Below are 7,631 nucleotides of genomic sequence, written 5' to 3' on the forward strand. Positions count from 1 at the left end.
CCTTTATTCCCTCTGAAAAATGCCTCACTCACATTTACGATGAGATTTAGTCAGTCCTATGCTTGACGCCAATTTCTAGAGTCTTATCCATCATACTTGCTCATTTTAATAACTTCCTATGAGGCTCTCAGGTATATCCACTTGTACTTAGGACTGGGGGCTGGCCTTAGGTCACCAGTGAGTGATAACACTCACAAACCTTCTTCTTGCTGGACTCTCAGAAAACTGATCCTTCTTTCTTTTGTTTCTGCATAAAAGATAGCAACTAGAATTTTGTTCCAACCCTCAACCAAAATGCATATCCTCAACATTGTCAGGAATAAAACTATCTATAGCTGAGACAGAAAGTGGTTTTGTCCTTTTATCCTGAAGTTAATACCATGAAAAGAGTTAATAAGGATATGATTCTTAAAGAAAATAAAATTAATTAATTAATTAATTAACTTTAAAAAAAAAGAATGACCCACTAAACCAAGGGAAAATTCATATGATAACTCACATCAATTGGGTATTTAGTATGTTGTGTCATTCACTGATCTAATTATTTATACATATATAAATGTGTATATACATACACATTTATATATTTGTTCTCACAATACCCTATGAAGTAAATAATATTATTATTACCATCCCATTTCACAGGAGGTTAAGCAAGGCTAAGTATCTAAGTATGTTAGCAAATAGCAGAGCCAGGGTTCACATGGAGACTGTCTGGCTCTAGAGCTCACACTCTAAACACCAGGCTGTGGGGTCTCTCAAGTTACTCCCGGGTGTGTGTTTCTATATACTTGCCTTTAATAATACTCATCACACTTTCATTACTAGTTCACTTTCTATCTTCCTCTAGACTGTGAGCTCCATGCGGACAGGCCCTGTGTGCTTCACTCACTACTGTATCTTCATAACTAGCACCACGACTGGCATATAGTAAGTGCTCTGTAAATATTTGTTGAGTGGAACTGAAAATGGCTTCTTTGCCAAATTCTGAGCAAATGCATGAAGAATAGTTACTAGGTTTAGAGTTGAGCAGCTGACTGAGGCTGTGTCAGGAATCCTCTCCTGCCATCTCAAACCGCCTTGGCTGTGAGCGCGACCTTGTTCATCACCATTATATTCACAGAACTATTCCCTATCCATCCTGCACTCCATCTTTTCACTTAAAAACCCCTGAAATTCCTCCTTCTATTAAAGCACAGCCTACTGATCTCCAGCCTTGTCTGGGATCCAGGAAACAAAGTCAGGTGCAGGGACTCCTGCCCTGGTCCTACCCCCACGGCTGGCTTCCTTCTCCCGCCCAGGGTCAGCCCAGCCACAGAAATCAAGGTCAGGAAGTCTTCCCAGGTTTACTGCAAATCTGCGTTGGTGCAGATCCACATTCCTGGGGGACCTTAAAAGCAAAGACCTCAAGACTGGGGGCTGACCAGCAGGGACGACTCCAAGTCCGCTTGAATCTCTGGAGTCTCCTGGCCAGAGGAAGCAGACTAGTCTCAGGAGGATGGTAACCTAACAACCACTCAGGCCCCTGCAGGCCTCCTGTGGCACATCTGCCTTCTCCTTGGAGTTACCTGACCCCATTTCTACCGCAGCTGGAGAAGGGTTGGAGTGATGGTGACTAGAGATGGCCCTGAGTATGAATGTGCACACACACATGCACATACATGCGTGCAATGGGATGGATTGCAAAAAAGAGGTGAGGATTCCGCCCACTAAACCTGCTTTACCATCTCTCAACTAAGGTCCATTTGTGACCCCAAGGGCTAAAAGTGAGGTAGGTGTTGCTTCAGAGAATCCAAGGAGAGCCAGGCCCATATTGCACCATCGTCTTCACAGCAGTGTCTTCATAACAGCATCAGTAACTAAGACTCTATCTTAGAATAGCCACCATTTCTAAGAATAGCTGCTGTTTATTGAGCACCTGCTATGTGCTAGGCATGGTGCCAAGCACCTTATAAACTTTATTGAGAGGTATTACTCAGATCCTTTTTACAGATGAGAAAACTAAGGCTCTGAGCAGTCAAGGAACCTGCCCTGAGTCACACAGTTAGTGACTGGTTCTGGTGCTGGCTCCACCAATGACTGACAGCACAACCTAAACAGGCCTTGGTCTCCTTACCTGTCAAAGAGGAGAAAAATGCCAGCATTGCCTGTTTCCACGAGATCAAAGGGGACAGTGATGTGAAAGTGTTTTGAAAAGCACAGAGTGGGTGATTTAAGGTGGTACTAGAGGAATTCTTTCCCCCATTTATACCATAAGCTCCTTGGGAGAATATGTCTCACATTGATTTGTCTGTGCCCTCAAGGGTAGTACAGAACAAGCTCTTGATAAATATGCACTGAGTGAATGAATGAAGAAACACATGATAAAGGAACTTAGATCTGGTGGTTACTGTCCTCTCCCGATACAAACTCAAGCTATTTTGCATGAACAGTTTTGCTTTAAAATCGCTTTCCTCCAAGCCCCTGGGAAGTTCTGGGCAATGCCTCTAGCTCCCCTCTGAGAAAACCTTATCACATACAGGTGTGAATCAAAGAGGCTGTCTTTCTGGTCCCTGGCAAGAAGGGTGTGTTGGCTTAAGTGGAAATGAGCAAAGGTGAGAAGAGCAAGTATTTCATTTTCTGGGAACCAGCAGAAGATAAGAACATCAACAATTTTTAACATGAGATTTTTTTTTTAACATCTTTATTGGAGTATAATTGCTTTACAATGGTGTGTTAGTTTCTGCTTTATAACAAAGTGAATCAGCTATATGTATACACACATCCCCATATCTCTTCCCTCTTGCGTCTCCCTCCCTCCCTCCCTATCCCACCCCTCTAGGTGGACACAAAGCACCAAACTGATCTCCCTGTGCTATGCGGCTGCTTCCCACTAGCTATCTATTTTACATTTGGTAGTGTATATATGTCTGTGCCACTCTCTCACTTCGTCCCAGCTTACCCTTCCCCCTCCCTGTGTCCTCAAGTCCATTCTCTACATCTGCGTCTTTATTCCTGTCCTGCCCCTAGGTTCTTCAGAACCTTTTTTTTTTTTTAGATTCCATATATATGTGTTAGCATATGGTATTTGTTTTTCTCTTTCTGACTTACTTCACTCTGTATGACAGACTCTAGGTCCATCCACCTCACTACAAATAACTCAGTTTCGTTCCTTTTTATGGCTGAGTAATATTCCATTGTATATATGTGCCACATCTTCTTTATCCATTCATCTGTCGATGGACACTTAGGTTGCTTCCATGTCCTGGCTATTGTAAATAGTGCTGCAGTGAACATTGTGGTACATGACTCTTTTTGAATTATGGTTTTCTCAGGGTATATGCCCAGCAGTGGGATTGCTAAGTAGTTGTATTTTTAGTTTTTTAAGGAACCTCCATACTGTTCTCCATAGTGGCTTTATCAATTTACATTCCCACCAACAGTGCAAGAGGGTTCCCTTTTCTCCACACCCTCTCCAGCATTTATTTTAACATGAGATTTTAATCAAGACTCATAGTCTCACTTCTGACAAAACTGTTTTTGAGATTCATATATATATATATATATATATACACACACACACATATATATTTATGCATACATATTCACATATGCATATATGTTCATATAGACAGATAGACAGAGAGGCACTTGTGTGTATTGCTTTTAAACATCAATCAGGACAGTTGTGCATGCGGGCAGTAGAACCCCTAAAACTGGACTCATGGGGGAATGTGGAAAAAGAGGGAAAGGTGGCTTTGCGTCTGGTCCCATGAAGGGCCCACCTGCTCTCTGAAGGGCCAGGAAGCACTTTGCTCTACAGCAGGAAGCACTGCAGTCAGCCACAGCTGGAGCTGCCTTGGGGATGTGTCGCTGCCACCAGCCAACTGTGTTGGGAACTCGGCCCCACCGGCAGCCAGCTCGATCTGTGCCAGTGTTTGGCAAATTTCCCCAAGTGGAAATCTGCCAGTTTAAATGAAGTGGTGCTCTGTGTATGCTGTTCCCTCTGACTCTCGGTAAAATAATCACTACTTCACCTCTTTTATTGCCTTGTCGATCATCTGATAGGAGGCGGGGGCAGGGGTGGGGGTAGGTACTGCTTGATGTGAGCGGTGAATTCCCAAGGAAGGAAGCATTTTAGTGGGTAACTGAAAACCAAAGATAATCTTCCCAGCTGGTTGGGGTGGAGGAGAGGTGCTGAGAGGGGAAGCACACATCCTGACCTCAGGGTGATCAGGCAGATGGATGGGAAAGCGTGATCCTCACCATCTGGGTAATCCATGTGTACAAAGTCGTTGGTTAACTGTACGCACCCTTTGCAAAATAGCATATGTCACAGCCACCCAATACCATCCATGACTGAAACCTGTTCAAATTTGCGAACAGCCTGGAAGAACAATAAGAAAACTCTTAATTGGGGTCTGTTTGTGCTTCCCTTATAAAAGAGACTGATGTGTTGAAGGTCTTGTGATTCATTTACAAGCTTTGGAACCATGTGTGAGGGCTGACCCAGGCAGGGCCTCCCCAAAGGACAAGGATCAGCATTTTAATGTCACCAAGGATGGTTTTATGTGCTATAACCTTTGTTGTCCCCAGTTCTATTCACGATGAACAATTTATGTAAAAACAAATGAACAAATAAAACTACTGGGAGATGATTAGCTTTGAAGTATGAAGTGTCTACCATCTTGGTTTCTTTACACGTGCTAATTGCTTTCCAGTGACCCACATGGAAAAGGACCTAAGGTTGGAACAATTATTGCTGGAGTATCTGGTGAGATTATATGAAAGGACATTACAGGCTGTAAAGTGATATACAAATAGGAGTGGATATTTATAGTAATAATAGAAGCTATCCTACATATTCCTTCCTGGATCTCTCCCCTCTTTGATTGCAGAGCCTTTACTTACAGCACAGACACGTACGTGCAAGAATCCCCAGATTACATGAGGGAGGCTCTTGTGCCTGTTACTTTTCTCCCTCTGGCCCTCATCCATTCTGTACAGTTCTCTCCTTCTTCATGAGGATGTAGGATTCCTAAGCTTTTCTCTGGCAGTTCAGAAGTCCTCCTGTCCCCCAGTGGACCCTCCCCAACCTACTTTCTCTTTGTATCTTTCTGCCCAATCTACATTTTAGTTGTCACAGCTTTTCTGGGTGGAACCCTTAGTTGTTTGTGTCCTTGCTCACCAGTGGAAAGACCAGGTTGTACACACAAAAAAGGCATTGTATTTTTTCTGCACATCTAATTTGTAGCAGAGTTCAATTTAGGGTCCTTTTGCCCATAGAATGGTGGAGAGGGACAAGACAACAACAGGCTCTCACCAAGCATGAGACAGGAGATTGTTTCTTGACTTTCCTGGGGTTATTGACTGCTTAGGTGTTAGGCTCTGTGGTCACCTGACTATCTTCTCCTAACTTTTCATTTAGCATTGCCACTTGCTGGCTGCTGATCCTGGGCAATTATTTGATATCTCCAATCTCTGTTTTCTCATCTATAAAATGAGAATGATAAATAGTACCTGACTTATAGGGTCGCTCTGAAGATTAAATGAGAGAGTTCTTGGGAAGTGCTTGGACATGGCCTCACACACACTAAGCACTCAATAAATGCTAGCAATTATGATTCTTCCTGTCATCACCTTGTCATATGTATGGACATGAAATCTGCCATTTTCCTGGACTTCTGACCCTGGGACCCCAAGAGTACAGGATGGATGCTTACAAGCAAGTTGGCTAGAGAATTTTGCTTATTTGAACATTTGCTATTTGAGGAAAACTCAAATTACCTTTGATCAGTACTCAGTTACCATGTAAAAAATGAAGATCACAAGTACAACAGTTTCCATTTGTGGAAGGTTTAATTCTACATGGATTGTCTCATCTAATGACATCAGTGCAATGAAATGAGGGGGCTACTAATCAAACCTGGGTGCCTTTGACTCTGAACTGAGTCACTGCCTCCTTTCAAGGGAAGGGGTGTCTGAGAACCAGGACCCACAGGAGCCCAAGATCACGCTCGGAGGCATTAGGGAAACATATCACTGTCATCTTTCCACAAACGACACAAGCTTGTTTGTGGAAGCACCATAAGTCACAGCCTGCATTTCACATATTCCATATTAGTTTCTAAAATTGTCCGTAGAAATTTCAAGAGAGCCCCTTTCCCAAATAAACTCAGCCAGAAGCTTCTTCTGAGCAAAACCAGTTGACAGCCCGAATGATTGCAAACTCATGTCTAACTTGGTAGAGCATCCGGGTTATTTATAGTGCAGCTTATTATATTTGGCTTAATATGAGCTTTCATTTTCCTCAAAGAGATGCAGGATGGATCTTTTAAAAGAAATAAGTAAATAAAATTTAAAGAAAAGAAAAGAAAAGCAATAAAAAGCAAGTCACTCTCAGAGGTACTAGAATTTGGCAAAGGGGAAGAATATCTCAGCATGTCCTAAAGATAATGGCATCTCTCTTGCAAATGAGGAGCATAAATCTGCCCATTTGCCAAACCCTTTAGCAGGACTCTGACCTGGCATTTCTCCCAAGTCTCTACCCACTAGTTAGAAAGAACACGGTTCACTAACTGTCCAACCAGTTTAAATTTAATCTGATCTATTGTGTGTGTATATGCAACCCTTCAGCTAATGTTTAGGTACTTTAGAAAAAAGAAAAAAAACCTTAGTCATTTAGGTAGCCCTTCCCCTCCCCCTTTCTCTGCTTCTATCCCTAGAATAGAGTCCAATTGTGTGTAAGGGAGGATCTCACTCCTTTCCCAGTTGCTGGCGAGAAGAGACCCCCTGCCTCTCTAAGCCCAAACCCTGAGGTTTTATGTCATCGGCTATCAGGGCTCCTAGCTTTGCTATCAAAGACAGAAAGGTTGTCTTCTCACTAGAGGAAAATCGGGCAATATAATTCTTCCAGGCATGGCCATGGACGTACTAAAAGCGAGTGAGAATAAATATGTAAAAGCATTCAGCAAATTCTCTATCACAACAGCCACCTGGTTTTCGGGGCTATTGCTCTGTTGTGAAATCCCAATTTGCATGGGAGCAGTTAAATATTACCTCCAGCTTTCTCTCTGCAATCTTTCTATAATATTTCTCAAACCCTTCCCCATCCCTGCATTTAGACAGATATCTTGGGCCAACCCAGACCAAGGTGAAAAACTCAGGCAGGCTAAAAGAGAGTACATTAATAATGTTTAAAGACTACCCCTTTACAGATGTAACCCCTACTCCCACTCCATTCCACATTGTCTGTATTTGTTTCCAAAATGGTCCCTGAATATTTTAAGAGCCTCTTTCCCAAATAAACTCAACCAGAGGCTGAGCACCCATTTCACATTTGTGAAAAATCCTATTTGCCATGTATATACACCACACATGCCAGGTCCAGGCCCAAGCACCAAAATCCTTTACCTTTTTTCCTGGACAGGATTGGGTGCTTTGTAAATAGAGGGGGGAAATCTCATCATTGGTCCTAATGCTATAAAATAAAATCCAGAGAGAAGACGAATTAATGTTCACTTAGTATTCACCAAACATAGGGAATTTGAGCATGAACTAGTGTCTGATATGATCTAAATGAATGATGAGGGTTAAAGGAATAAAGGACGGGGAAATCTCCCTGGAGTAGGAGGTGCTGCAGAGCGGATTTT

This window comes from Balaenoptera acutorostrata, chromosome 18 (genome assembly GCF_949987535.1).
Source record: "Balaenoptera acutorostrata chromosome 18, mBalAcu1.1, whole genome shotgun sequence".
Taxonomy (NCBI): Eukaryota; Metazoa; Chordata; class Mammalia; order Artiodactyla; family Balaenopteridae; genus Balaenoptera; species Balaenoptera acutorostrata.